This window comes from Euprymna scolopes, chromosome 30, assembly GCF_053919585.1.
Source record: "Euprymna scolopes isolate OS-2025 chromosome 30, ASM5391958v1, whole genome shotgun sequence".
In the NCBI taxonomy this organism is placed as follows: domain Eukaryota; kingdom Metazoa; phylum Mollusca; class Cephalopoda; order Sepiida; family Sepiolidae; genus Euprymna; species Euprymna scolopes.
This window is the reverse complement of record NC_136511.1, coordinates 61,615,946-61,629,855: the sequence shown is the minus strand read 5'-3', so window position 1 is coordinate 61,629,855 and position 13,910 is coordinate 61,615,946.

Here is a 13,910-nt window from a genome sequence, read left to right as displayed (position 1 = left end):
ATATATGATATGATGATCCCTTAAAAAATAAATTATTACTGGTACTATAGCGAATTCGAGAGAGCAATTTGATGCAGTGATTGCAGATGATTGAATGACTTACTGACTAAATAGTTTTCTCACGAATGATAAAAACATGTTCTTTTGTATAGTTTAAAAGTTTAAAAACTTCCAAGACTATATATATATATATATATATATATATATATATATATATATATATATATATATATATATATATATATATATATATATATATATATATTTGATTATACAAAACATTAGTTTCTTGGAGAGAAAAACATTAGTTGATTACCATTTCGATGAAAATAGCGTCCATTGTATTATAAATTTAAATAAGATCAATTAATAAGTACTAATTAATACTCTGAAAATAATATTGTGCTACATAGTTGAATACACGCAATAAATTAACACTGTAAAAGACAATGCAGATTGGTTTGTCCGTATGTAATTTTATTGTAATTTTATTTATTCATAACTAGCAGTTCAACCCGGCTTTTCTCGGGCCGTATGTACTGTTCATACCGTTATGTGCATGTGTATATAAAAAGTTTGACTCATATCCAGGAACTCTACATCTAAAAGTTAAAATATAGACCCAAAATTGGCGAAGGAGTTTAGTAGAGTCTGCAAAGGTCAACTCTTTCAACTTGGCAGCCAAATATTCGCCCAAAATATATCTGACACAGTTAGACACAGTTAACCAATCGAAACCCCCCTCACTCTGTCTAAAAACATAAGATATTAACTGCTATATACTCGAGAGTCAAAACAATGAAAAGAATATTCTCTTGTCATCGCCCTAATTATTACTAACAGTTTAACGCACCCCGATTTTGGTATGGCGGAAAAAAACGGTAAAACTATACAAATACCGTGACAGCGAATTAACCCTACCCCTAACCCTAACCCTAACCCCTAACCCTAACCCTAACCCTAACCCTAAACCTAACCCTAACCCTAACCCTAAACCCTAACCCTAACCCTAACCCTAACCCTAATCCTAACCCTAACCCTAACGCTGTCACGGTGTTTGTATAATAATACCAAAAAAACTGCCCATATTATTTTAATTAGATCAGACTGACCCTTTCTTAGGGAGCAATAGCTTGATGTTCACTACTTCTTGTCTTCTGCTTTATCTTCTTCGGGGTGGAAAGGATTTATAAACACAGTGAAAAAAACTGTCGCACAAGTAAACAGTTTGTCATTTTTTTTTTTAATTTAACGTCGAACTATGCCTTGAATTTGGTATTTGCTTTAATCAGCACACGCCCTCCCTCTAATATCAGAATGAAGTAATAACAATTAGTGTAGGTCTACCGTTATTCTCAATGTTTTTTTTTTTTTTTTTTTTTTTTGCAATATTCAAAAATAAAGCCCACCATGTAGTCATTTATAATATTTCAGAGCGTCGATTATTTTTGCGATCAGCGTTAATTGTTACGAGCAAACGGTAAAAATCCTAAGTTCTTGATGAGCCGTTTCACTTAAGTTAACAAATTTACCGAATTTCCGTTACTAACGATTACTTTATTGTCCAACTGACTACTGTAAGTAAATAAATAACGCCAAATATTGTCCTGACGCCATTAGCACTTTTAACTAAGAGTGGCCAGAGAAATTTCACTTAAGAAACTTTTTCTTTTGCGATGGATAAAAATCTGTCCAACTTGTGAACCACCCTCTCTTTTGCCCTCCTTTTCTCTCTTTTATTCTTTCTTTCTGTTTCATTTAACTGTTTTTCGTTTTCACTGCCATTCTATTTCTGTTCCTCCAATACGCTTCAACTACTAAGACCATTTTCAATTGCCTTTATTTGGTTCAAGGAGATATAACAATTCAAAAAAAATCTTTTTATATACATTGCATAAACAGAATGAGTCTGGATTTTATACAGCAGAACCCCGGGATACGGTGGCCCTAATATACGTGCCATTCAAGTTACGATGTGGCATACGATGCTTTCCCGGCCCATGGTTATGGTATTTGTCCCGCCTTACGTTGTTATTCATAATAGTATTTGATTATATACGTGTGTATTATATACTGTACTGTCTTTTGTTATTAATTTTTAATGATGTATCGCAGGGTAATCCTGTGATAGAATTAGTTTGCCGACGTGTAAATAGAATACACGCACTACTACGAGAGGCACTACTGAAACATGTATACACGTAAATAACCAAAATGTAAAAATAGGCAAACTATATATATATATATATATATATATATATATATATATATATATATATATATATATATAAGAACAAGTAGTTAATAAAACATGTTAAAAACACGGTGAAAAAGAATTAAAAAGCTCTATTTCCTATTTGGTGTTATCGAGCTTTTACATCTGGTTGAGATTACTTTATAAATATTAACTCTTTAATATTTATGATATGCCTTAGATTTGCCATTTTCGATTGTCTTGGTAAACCATATTGTAATTCTTATATCATTTTATATATAAATATATATATTATTTACTATAATAATTAATATATATATGTGTGTGTGTGTGTGTGTGTGTGTGTGTGTGTGTGTGTGTGTGTGTGTGCATCTCAACGGTTTCGAAAAATTGCAAAATATATTATTATGGACGTTTCACCGCAATGCATTGAGCAAGAACTGCGATCATATATATCTATATATCTATAAAAGTGAATGTTCCTGTGTGTGTGTACATTTCCCTACAAAACTACTCTGTCAATTTTCAGTCTACAGACTCAATATTTAACATAAGAGGAATTGAGATTTGGGAAAAAAAATTCTCATCGGTTTTCTGACAGCAATTTGGCTGGCGAGAAATCAAAGTTCAACGATTTGACCTTTGAAAACTCTACCAAACTCCTCCGTCAATTTTGTGTCTAAACACTTGAAATTTTACATGTAAGTTTCTTGGACATAGATCAGACTATTTAATTTGATTTGAGCTGAATACAATAAATGTTAAAGGGTGCAACTGCTATTGCATGCATACCGCGGATTTAACAGACATAAGTCCACTTCAAACAGACAAACGTTTTTAGAAGCTAGAAGTAATTACAAGAAAGAAATAGCAATAGCTAAGAGAGGATGTATTGAAATCACTAGAAAACGCATCGAAACACAGAAATTAGGAACTCCTGATTTCCGGAAGCTTTGCAGGACAGACACCACACTAGATTATCTGAAAATTACCCCTTCTCAGGTGCATGATATCATAAAAAACCTGAACCTCAAAAGCATGTGGACCCGATCTCATCTCGGCTGTGCTAGTAAAAAGACGCTCCGATGAGATTGCTCTAATCCTCTCCAAGCTTTACAACAAATGCCTTAACGAAGCTTTATTCCTGACTAATTTAGTGGTACCAGTTTACAAGACTTCTGGCGAAAGAGCTTACCCATAAAATTATTACCCCCATTAACCCCTTCCCTTTTTTCGCCAAAAATATTTGAGTTCATAATTAACCAAGCTCTGGTCCATTATCTTAAACTTGCTTCTGAACGACTAACAATATGGATTTTGGCAAGCACGTTCTACAGCAGGTATCCTAACTGTAATCTCTGAAAATATATACCATACACTGGACAAAGCAGGGGAGGTTAGATTGGTAGCCCTATATATATCTTAAGCCTTCGACAGAGTTTGGTACGATGGTTTTCACAAGAAAATCAGATCATACGGTACCACTAGACGAATTCTTATCATAATTAAATCTTTCTTAAATAAGAGAAGAATTCAGAATGTATCCGACGGTCGTAAATCTAAACAATATGATATAAATACCCCAGGGGTCTATCTTTGGAATTTCATTAGTCCTAATATTTATAAATTACCTCTTTGATAAAATTGTCTGAGATGGGTGTGTTTGCTTATGACACATCGCTCTATGACAGGCACGAGGGGAATACAACTAGACACATATCTAAGAAAATGCCAGAAACGTTAGAGGAAGACTCCAATCTGTAGTGCAATGGAGACAAAAATAGATGGTCACTTTCAAAGCTGTCAAGACTAAGCTTGTTTCTTTCAATAATCTCAAGAAACCTTCTCACCCACCAATAGCTATGGCTAAAGATACATACCCTGAAAGGGGAAGATAGGTTGGAACAGATAGATTGAGAGCATTACCAAGAAGGTGGGCTCTCTCTACCGTGCTAGAAAGTTACTTACGCCTGAAAGTATCCTGTACCTCTACAAGGCCACCATTCGCTTATGTATGGAGTATTGTCGTCACATTTGGACTGGAACATCTGCTACTAGTCTCTCGCTCCTTGACAGGGTTCAAAAGATAGTCACCAAGCTGAGATGTTTTGAACTTTCATCTAAGTTTCAGCCTCTGTCAGATCGGCGAAATGTTACAGCCGTCTGCATGGTTTACAAGTATTTTAATGATAGATGCTCCGACGAACTACAATCCTTTGTACACCCTCGACGTAAATTCCCCTAACAAACCCTACAAGCAGCAAATTCCCACCCCTACACAGTAGAGATCCCTAAATGTAAGAATGTATTCTACTCTAATAGATTTTTCCCCTCAGAACTGCTAGACTTTGGAATTGCGTTCTGGATTCCTGCTTCTCTGATTGTATTGACATGCGGAAGTTCAAGTGTTATGTAAACAGACATCTTGCTGCTCAACTCCCTACATAGTATCTCTACAATTTATGGCCCCGGTAGCAGCCCCTCAATATCAAAGTGCCATTGTGCCTTATTTGGGGTAAAAATGGAATTTAAAAAATATAAATAAATCTGTTGTTTCGTTTATTTTAATATCTCTTCTCAAATAGTTATAAACAAATCAATATTTCCTTTATTTTAAAACTATGTCCACGCTCTCTCGCCGACCACTCTCGCTGTGGGCAACGTCTTCGACCACTCCGGCCTCTCTCTGCCTTGTCGGTATCTGCAAAAGAAGCATTTAATCCCAACCCCTTTCCATCCAGTAATAGTCGCCATTGATCAATTTATACCATGTATTCTCTTTCACTCTTTGACACTGACTATGCTCATGGTCAGTTGAAGTTACTAATCAGGGAGCAGTAGTAGAAAGGAATGCTTCAACAACGCAGCGACGACAGTTAGGACTACAACAAGATACCAAGCGACTTACAATAAACCAACTAATGAAAAATATTTGTTTACTGTCTTAGCTTGCGTTCAGCTAGATTATTGTAGACAAAATAATGACTGTTAGAAATTAGTAATAAGTAGCTAATTAAATTCTGTAATTTTCTAGTATCTATAATATAAATATCACCTGTCTGTTTAAATGTATGTGTGTATGCATGTAAATGTATGTATGTATGTATGCATGTAAATGTATGTATGTATATATGTCAGGTCATGTCATATGCTACTGGTACCATGTAACCCAGTACTACCTGCCTCATGGTCGGGTCACCGGCGACTAAACTGGTTCCCCAACCAGACTTGTTTGGTGAGGAGGGCGGCTAGTCTCCCTGAAGGATTAAAAACAAGACCTTCCAAAGTGCGAATGAGCTCTTTTTCTTGGTCAACGGCCAACTAGCACCGTGTATATTTGTGGGTGTGTATATGTGTATTGGGGTAGAGAGGGCTCGCGTAAGTCGTGGTGAAGGCAACCTTTCAAGGAGAAGCAAATCTCTAATTTAAAAAAACATAAAGCGGAAGACCAGTACCCGCATTAAGCTGGTCTGCAGTTTAATTTGTTGCTGGCTATCTTGCTCTTGCTTGTTGCTGGATCTCAACATTTTGAACCGAGAGAGAGAGACTTAGCTGTCGTACAAAGCTAAGACTCTGTAACATCATATTTGTATAGATACTCCCTCAGACATTTGGAATCATGGATTTTAAATGTCTGAGGGAGTGGCACTCGTCTGACAAGACGCTGCAATCATCATGTATGTATGTATGTATGTATGTGTGTATGTAAATGAATGTATGAATGTACGTATGCCTAAAACTTTCGACAGAGGCGATGGATTTTCACAAGATCGGTATCGTTTTAAAGCTCGACCCTTCGGACGACAAATATCGAAAATTTGGCTAGAAACATTAATTTCTTCACCTTCAACTGGCCACTTTTCTTCAAGGAGGGGTCGCTTTTTTCGCTGATATTTTCAAAAGTCCTCCCTTTTTTCGATTGACTAGCCTTAATTTAAAGCTTAACCATTTTTAACCATTTAACAGTTTTGCGGAGGACGCAACGGCAAAGACGTCACATCTTTTTTTCACGCTCTTTTCCTCCTTCTCGGTACGGATTCGAGCTTGCTACAACTTTTCTTTTTTTTTTTTTTTTGCCCAACACACACACTTCCAAACACCCGGGCAACGCTGGGCACTCAGGCTAGTTATTAATAAAGCTTGAATAAGTTATTTTAGACTGCCTACAACTCAGATACCAACTGACTTAATATGTATTATCTAGCAATGTGGTATCATGCCCCTACATGTAATTTTAAAAAAAAGTGGAGACGCTTCTACAAAATGTGGATGAGATTTTGTAGCCGATAAATGTAATTTTCAGATAAAAAAAAATACATGGTTTCAACTGATTTTCTTGTCAATTCTAATACGTTACAATGGTAGCTTCCAAATTATACAGTCGAAATTACCTGAATGTTACTGAATTATTAAACAAAGCAACTTAAATCGTGCTAGCAGGTAAAAAATTGCTGCCATCTTATTGAAATCAAAACGGAAATTACTTCCCTTTTGAACTCTTCTGTGTCTTACTAACGTTTTTATCAAATTTTATTTTTTATTTTCTTTAATAAATAATTTCTTACCTTATCGATTTTCGTAATTTTTTTATATTATCATCTTAAAAATACAAGGAATAGGTAGATACCATTATTTCGTGTGAACTTCAGTATTACACCATCCGAAATTTCATTCCAATAGTGTAGAAGTTCCAAAGAGGAAAACTATTACAAAAAAACCGAAATAGTACCTCAGCAGTACAAGATTATAGGAACGAAAATTAGTAGACATTGTGGGGAAGCAGTTCATAAAATGTACACAAAAGAATATAAGCATTGGATTGTTAATCAAGGCGTGGCAATGACCGAGACTAATAACCGAACATAAATCTCAATATATTTAGGAAGAGTTAGGAATGTGAGTGAGTTTTGCGACAGTTTACAATAGTTTGCGACAGTTTACGATAGTTTACTAAAAGTTTACGACAGTTGACGAGCGTCTACTATAGTTGACGAAAATATTGAGTTGGTAACAGTTGGTGGCAGGTTGTAAGCTTGGACCGAATTGGGAACCGAATTGATCAACCGATTAACAAACATGGCCTCTAGGTTTTGGATGTTAGAGGTTTAATTGTTGAGTACATCACACCCAAACACAATGAATACCGAATATCTGTGGAATATATCGGAGTTTTTGTTTCTTTTGCGTTCTTTATTTTTATACATGTGGGCCAGTGCTCTTCTTTGGTAGTCGCAAATGAGTGAGAAAACACGACAAAGCCATAAAGTATAATGGAATACTATAAAAAAAATGGGTCGGCGATTGTTGTCAAGGATTTTTTTTCTTTTTTGACGTTTTACCCTAAACAAGACACAGGCCCACTTATCTGTGCGGGACTACTATTTGAGACCATATTTACAGGGATACTATTCATGGAGTTGGGCATCGAGATGTCTGTTCATATTACACTTGAATTTTTGCATGCCAGTGCAGTCAGGGAAGCAGGATCCCAGGAGAGAATTCCAAAGTGCAGCAGTCTGAGAGGTAAAAAAGCTATTCGAATAAAATTCGTTACGGCATCTAGGAATCTCTAGAGTGTAAGGGTAGTATTTTGCAGAGCACTTGCCATTGAAATACTTGTAAAACATGCACACGGATGCCATGTTTCGACGATGGGACAGAGGTTGAAGTGTAGTTGATAGTTCCGAACCTATTAGGTTGGCGACTCTTTTTCAAACCTGTCTATCTAGTGGTAGATGCACCAGCCCAGACGTGGCAAGAATACTTTATGAGTGGGCGAACCGTGGCATTGTAGAGATGTGGGATATTTTAGGTGTGAGTAGCCTTTTAGCACGGTAGAGACAGCTCACCTTCCTCGCAGCAGAAAGTCTCTAAGGAATGATGAAAGATGTGGTAGGAGTAAGGAATTCAGAATTTCATTGATAAGGACCGCCGTGTTTCTATAGAGACAAGAAGTGCACAGTTTGATGTCAGTTTGAGAACTGTACTCACAATTATTCGCAAGATTTTTTTTACAAGGGTGCGCATAGAAGATTAGAAAGAAAGAAGTGTCCTGACATCCCTGTCACAGACACTTGACCAATATGGATATCAAGAGAGTTCCTCACCTGCTCTATAGTCCAGAAATTGCTCCCTGTGACTTTTAGTTATTCCCTAAGCCGTAGAGGCTGCCCTTTTGAGACAATTGAGAAGATGAAACAGGCAGTGATGAGGGTCATTGACATCAGGACATCCATGGGGCCATCTGGGAGCTTTTGGGACGGTACAGGAAGCGCATTGCTTCAAAGGGGACTAGAGCTTCATGTGTGTACTATTAATGAATGTGCCCACACGGAAAAATCTGGAAACTCATTGAAGACACCTCGTACATTCTAGAGATGTATTATTTTCTTTTTAAACCGGATCTCATTCAACACCGGGACGAACCGTGGCCTTGTAGAGATACAGGATACTCTTAGGCGTGAATAGCCTTTTAGAACGGTAGAGGGACCTCACCTTCCTCGCAGCAGGAAGTTTATAAGGAAGGATGAGAGATGTAGGTGGATTAAGGAAGTATTTATTAATCTTAACTAATTATTTAATAACTAACGTGAAATATTTTAATAACTAACATGAACTAAATTAATGAACTATAAAATAGGAAAATCGAAACTAAAATTAAATAAACTAAAAATTATTCGCCCCAACCCCGTGCACCCACGGAAAAAAGGAAAAGAAAGCAACAACAATTGCTCCTGGCGATAATTAGATGCACTGATAGAAAGCGCTTGAGAAAAATACAACAACTTTTGGGCGCTAATCTATATCATATGTCTGCCGAAATTAAAATAAAAACGCTCGGCGAATGAAAAAGATATCCAGAAAGATCGGAAAAAGGAATAACTCTGTATTGCTCAATCAGACGTCTAAATATATTTGTTTCTGTATATAACCATTAGATGATACGGAGCTGCCCGTATAACATACGTCTATTATGCAATCACTATGTCAAATACAGGTTTTATATGCGTCCGCTATATGACATGGCATTTTAATTGATAATTTATATATAATGGCAGAAAGGGTAACTTTCAATATGAGAACAGTAGTTGGACTAAACCAAGTAATCAAATTTACAAAATTCCCACTACTTATGTTACTACGCTATAATCACATTAACTAATGTATGCCCATTAACCCTTGTCCTCGAGTGGTCTCCAGGTCTTGATAAGTGATGATTCCTGTGTAGAAAAACAAAAGTAAAATTATTAATCGTTATCTTATAAGTCGAAAGCGTCACAAAATACTTATCTTAATCATAATGCTGAACAGATTCCAGTCAAAATATCCGATTAGAAATTTGCCAAACAAAATTAAAAAAGATCTAAAAAAAGAATAGATGTATTCTTCTATTCATATCAATATAGGTCCTGCCATAGAACTATATCCACTCTCTAAGCTAAGCGCTTCTTTTTGGGGACAATCTCTCCCACCACTTTGGCCTCTCTCCGCCTCAACTAATCGTCGGCATGTCCAAACGTAGCATTTCATTCCAACCCCTTCCATTCACTTCTAGTCGCCATTGGTCAGTTTATATCATTTCTTCGCTTTCACCTTTCTGACACGGACTATTAGGATGGTCAGTTTGTAGCTACCAACCATGAAGTACTAATAGAATTAAACGCTTGTACACTGCAGCGACAGCAGTTGTGACTTAGACACAAGGATACCAAATGACTTATAATGGGCCAATCAATAAACAATAGTAGTTAAACTGCAATCGTCTAAGTTTTCGCAGAAACATAAATAACCCTAAAAAGAAATAATAAGTTACTAATTTATTTTTTTCTCATAATTAAGCATAATAATATATCATAGGATGACGGTTGTGAAGTGGTTAATGACACTTGCTGATGATCTGGCTGTTTCAAGTTCGAATCGAATTCGTTCCATAAAATCACTTTTCTTAAGTGTTGTTGGAAAACTTCTTTTGGTTCCTCCCGATGTATTTCTTGAAAGTATTTTGACTAGACAAATATCGGGGTAACCAATGCCAACAATGAAATCTTCGGATTTATATGCTATGATGATAAATAAATCTTGCTTTAGTCTTGTGACTCTATTTACCAACACAGATACCAATTGAAAGTTACTATGTATTACCTAATCAAACAATCGTGAATTTTTAGGATCATTTACACTATTGTTCGCGGCGTGTATATAATTCTAAAATATGTCGGCCGATATAAGCTCCGACCTTCTTCAAATGCATCTTATCAAAGCAGGAAATCGTTGTGTAGAACTCGAGAATGTGTATGAAATTCAAAGCAAAACCCTTTTCTACATTTACAGAAAAGTTGGATCTTTATCCATCAGTCATAAACAGGTCAACGTGTTAATACTACGTAATTGCATTCTTTGCATCGCCCGCATTGAGTGTTGAACCTATAACCTTCAGAAGAATGCCACTTAGAAAGGATTATCACTTAGCACTTTTATGCTTAAAGCCAGACAATTCTAATATGAATGTCATGAGTCACACAACTGTTCGTCCATTAGATATGAAGGCTACAACGTATTATTCTATATATTACTGTTTATTTAGTCATGGGGATTTTTTTACTAGGGCGTCATAATTTATCAAGGTCAAAAGGCAACTCGAGTGCCGGTCAAATTACACTGATATGACATGTAATAGTGGAAATTTGACCGATTTTGATTATTTCAAAGGAACTTATTTTACATTAAACTCGAGAACAATCATGATATAGTCAGATGGGAAGAAGCCCCACTGTATTGTGTTCCACATGCATATAGTTATGGGAAATCACAGTTGCTCATGGAATCTTTGTTTAGTTTCCTGCACAGATAGACAGTAAGGTATTTTACAGTGGCTGTAGGTAGACGAGTGTGTGGTGTGGATGTTTTACAAAGGGCATAGATTAACAGCTGTTTTGTTTCTGTCATCAAAATAGCGATAGTGCAGAGGTAGACTAGCAGTATCTCTTCTATACGAAAAAGTTTTGCGGAGGAGAAACGGACGTGGTTCACTAAATTAATTAAACAAGCCAGGAGCATTTATAAAACGAACTTAACACCTAGCCTCTTGCAAAAGTGCTCAATAATTCATAGAGCCTTATGAATATTTAACAGATGAACATTATAAACTGGCATTCTAATCTGTTTTTCAAATTTTTATCATACAACACGTGAAAGCATGGAAAATATCCTACACTCAACAGCTGTCAAACAGAGTGATAACACAGTTTCGATGGCTCAAGACAGGACTGCCACTTCTGGTGCCACCAGGAGTTATAAGAATTTAGCCGCCGAGCAGGGTATAAATAAAAACAACAACAAAGTAACTTAATCAACTAAAAGAAAAAGTAAAAAATAAAGTACAAAAGAAACTAAAAATACCGTCTTTTAATGATGAAGTCTTTCAGGTGTCGGTTAACTCCTACTGAATATATTCGGTCAGAGTACTTCAAATTTGCAACCGTTACAAACGTCGCGTTTAGAATTGTGGTCAAAAACAGATGAAGAAAATAAAAAAGAAAGAAAAAACTAACATTGAACTTGCAAAAATACACGCGAAAAAATAGAAAAAAAAGAAGAATTTTTCCTTGGATAAGATATTTGGAGATTTGAGTAATCTCCCTTGTAATTAAATTAATGCAGCGTATTTTTTTTTTTAAGAAAAAAAAACCCCGCCGTTAGCGAAATGTGCATTGTTACTCTTTTGAAAAATATATTAGATCACGTGACTGCTAGTATGTGACTGTTGCACTAAGCCGTTTGTGATTTCATGAAAAAAAAAAAATAAGAAAATAAAACCAATAAAATAAATAAATACATAAATATATAAATAAAAATAAATATTTAACGTTCGTTTTCATCTTTTTTACCAAATAACGGATGTTATTGCATGTTTTTTCGTATTAATTATTTAATGTTCAGACAATGGCGCCCAAGGTAAGAACAATCGTTCAAAATATCCAGGTAATACAAATTGTCAATCTTCACTTGAAAATAATAGTTGAAACAATGGCATTCTCTGTGAATATAAAAAAAGGGTTTTGTTTCGAATTTGATACGCATTCTGTAATTCTACACAACGATTTCCTGCTTTGATAAGATGCATTTGAAGAAGGTCGAAGCTTAGATCGAACGAAATTTTTTAGAATCATATCAACACTGCGAACAATACTACGAACAATCCCCAAAATTCACGATTGTTTGATTAGGTAATACATAGTAACTTTCAATTGGTATCTGTGTTGGTAAATAGAGTCACAAGACTAAAGCAATATGAACCCGAAGATGTCCTTGTTGGCATTAGTTACCTCAATATTTGTCTAGTCAAAATACTTTCAAGAAATAAATCGGGAGGAACCATAAGAAGTTTGCCAACGACCGTTAAGAAAAGTGATTTTATGGAACGAATTCGATTCGAACTTGAAACACCTTGCTCATCAGCCAGTCATTAACCACTTCACGACCGTCATCTTTGATTTATTATTATGCTTAATTATGACAAAAAAATAGTAACTTATTACTTTTTAGGGTTATTTAAGTTTCTACGAAAAAACTTAGACGATTGCAGCTTAACTATTGTTTATTGATTGGTCCATTATAAGTCTACTTCTGCACAGTCGTTCAAAATATCCGATACAAATTGTCAATCTTCACTTAAAAAATACAAACTATAACAAAATATTTATTAACTTAAATCGTTATCCATAGAATGTTGTAAATGGTCAAAATATCAGATCAAAATATATCCAAACATAAAAATGTAAAAAGAACAAAAACAAATTAATGCGTTGTTTTATTTATGCTAATATCGCTTTTCTTATAATTTTCTAATAGCCACAAAACAATCAGTATTTTCTTTACTTTAGAATCATGTCAATCCTCTCACTCGCTGACCACTTTTCCTGTGGATAATGACTCCGGCCACTTCGGCCTCTTTCCGGCTCAACTAATCACCGGCATGTGCAAACGAAGAATTGCATTCCACCCACACCCAACCATTAGTAGTCGCCATTGGTCGGTTTTTATTAGTTCTTTTCTTTTACCTTTTGGTACCGACTGTTCTCGTAGTGAGGTCGAGATACCAACCGATGAGCACTAGTAGAAAGGAACGCTACAACAAACTCGCGACAACAAATCTAAACACCACTAAAGTCGTCATCAGTTTTAGCTAGAGTCAGAAAGTAAATTTCAAATTAACCAGTTAGATTTGATCTGTTGACGCTAGTTACAAACACAGATATCGTGAGATTATAATAAACTATTTATTAATGAGAATAACTATTAATAATTCCATTTACAGTTCCAAAAAATAAGCCGCAAAAGCTACAATTGGCCAATATAATAAAAGGGTATCTGTCCAAGGGCAGGTAAAGTAAAATCGCCGAGCAGAAAATATGCGTCCTTACAGATATTACATTAAATTTCATTAAATATATGAGGATACTATAACTTATGTATAATTTTAATTCTAAATCGTTAATATGATTTGGATTTTAATCTATTAAGTGATTTTTGTCCAATTGGTATCTAATAACCATGAACCAAATTTTAAATTAGCGGTTGTGCTGTTATTATCTTTCAACCTATAAATACATTTAAAATGGCAGAGAAAAACTGACATTTAGAAACTACTAGCGGACCGTCGGGCGTGCCCGGTCGTAAAATCCATTTAGATATT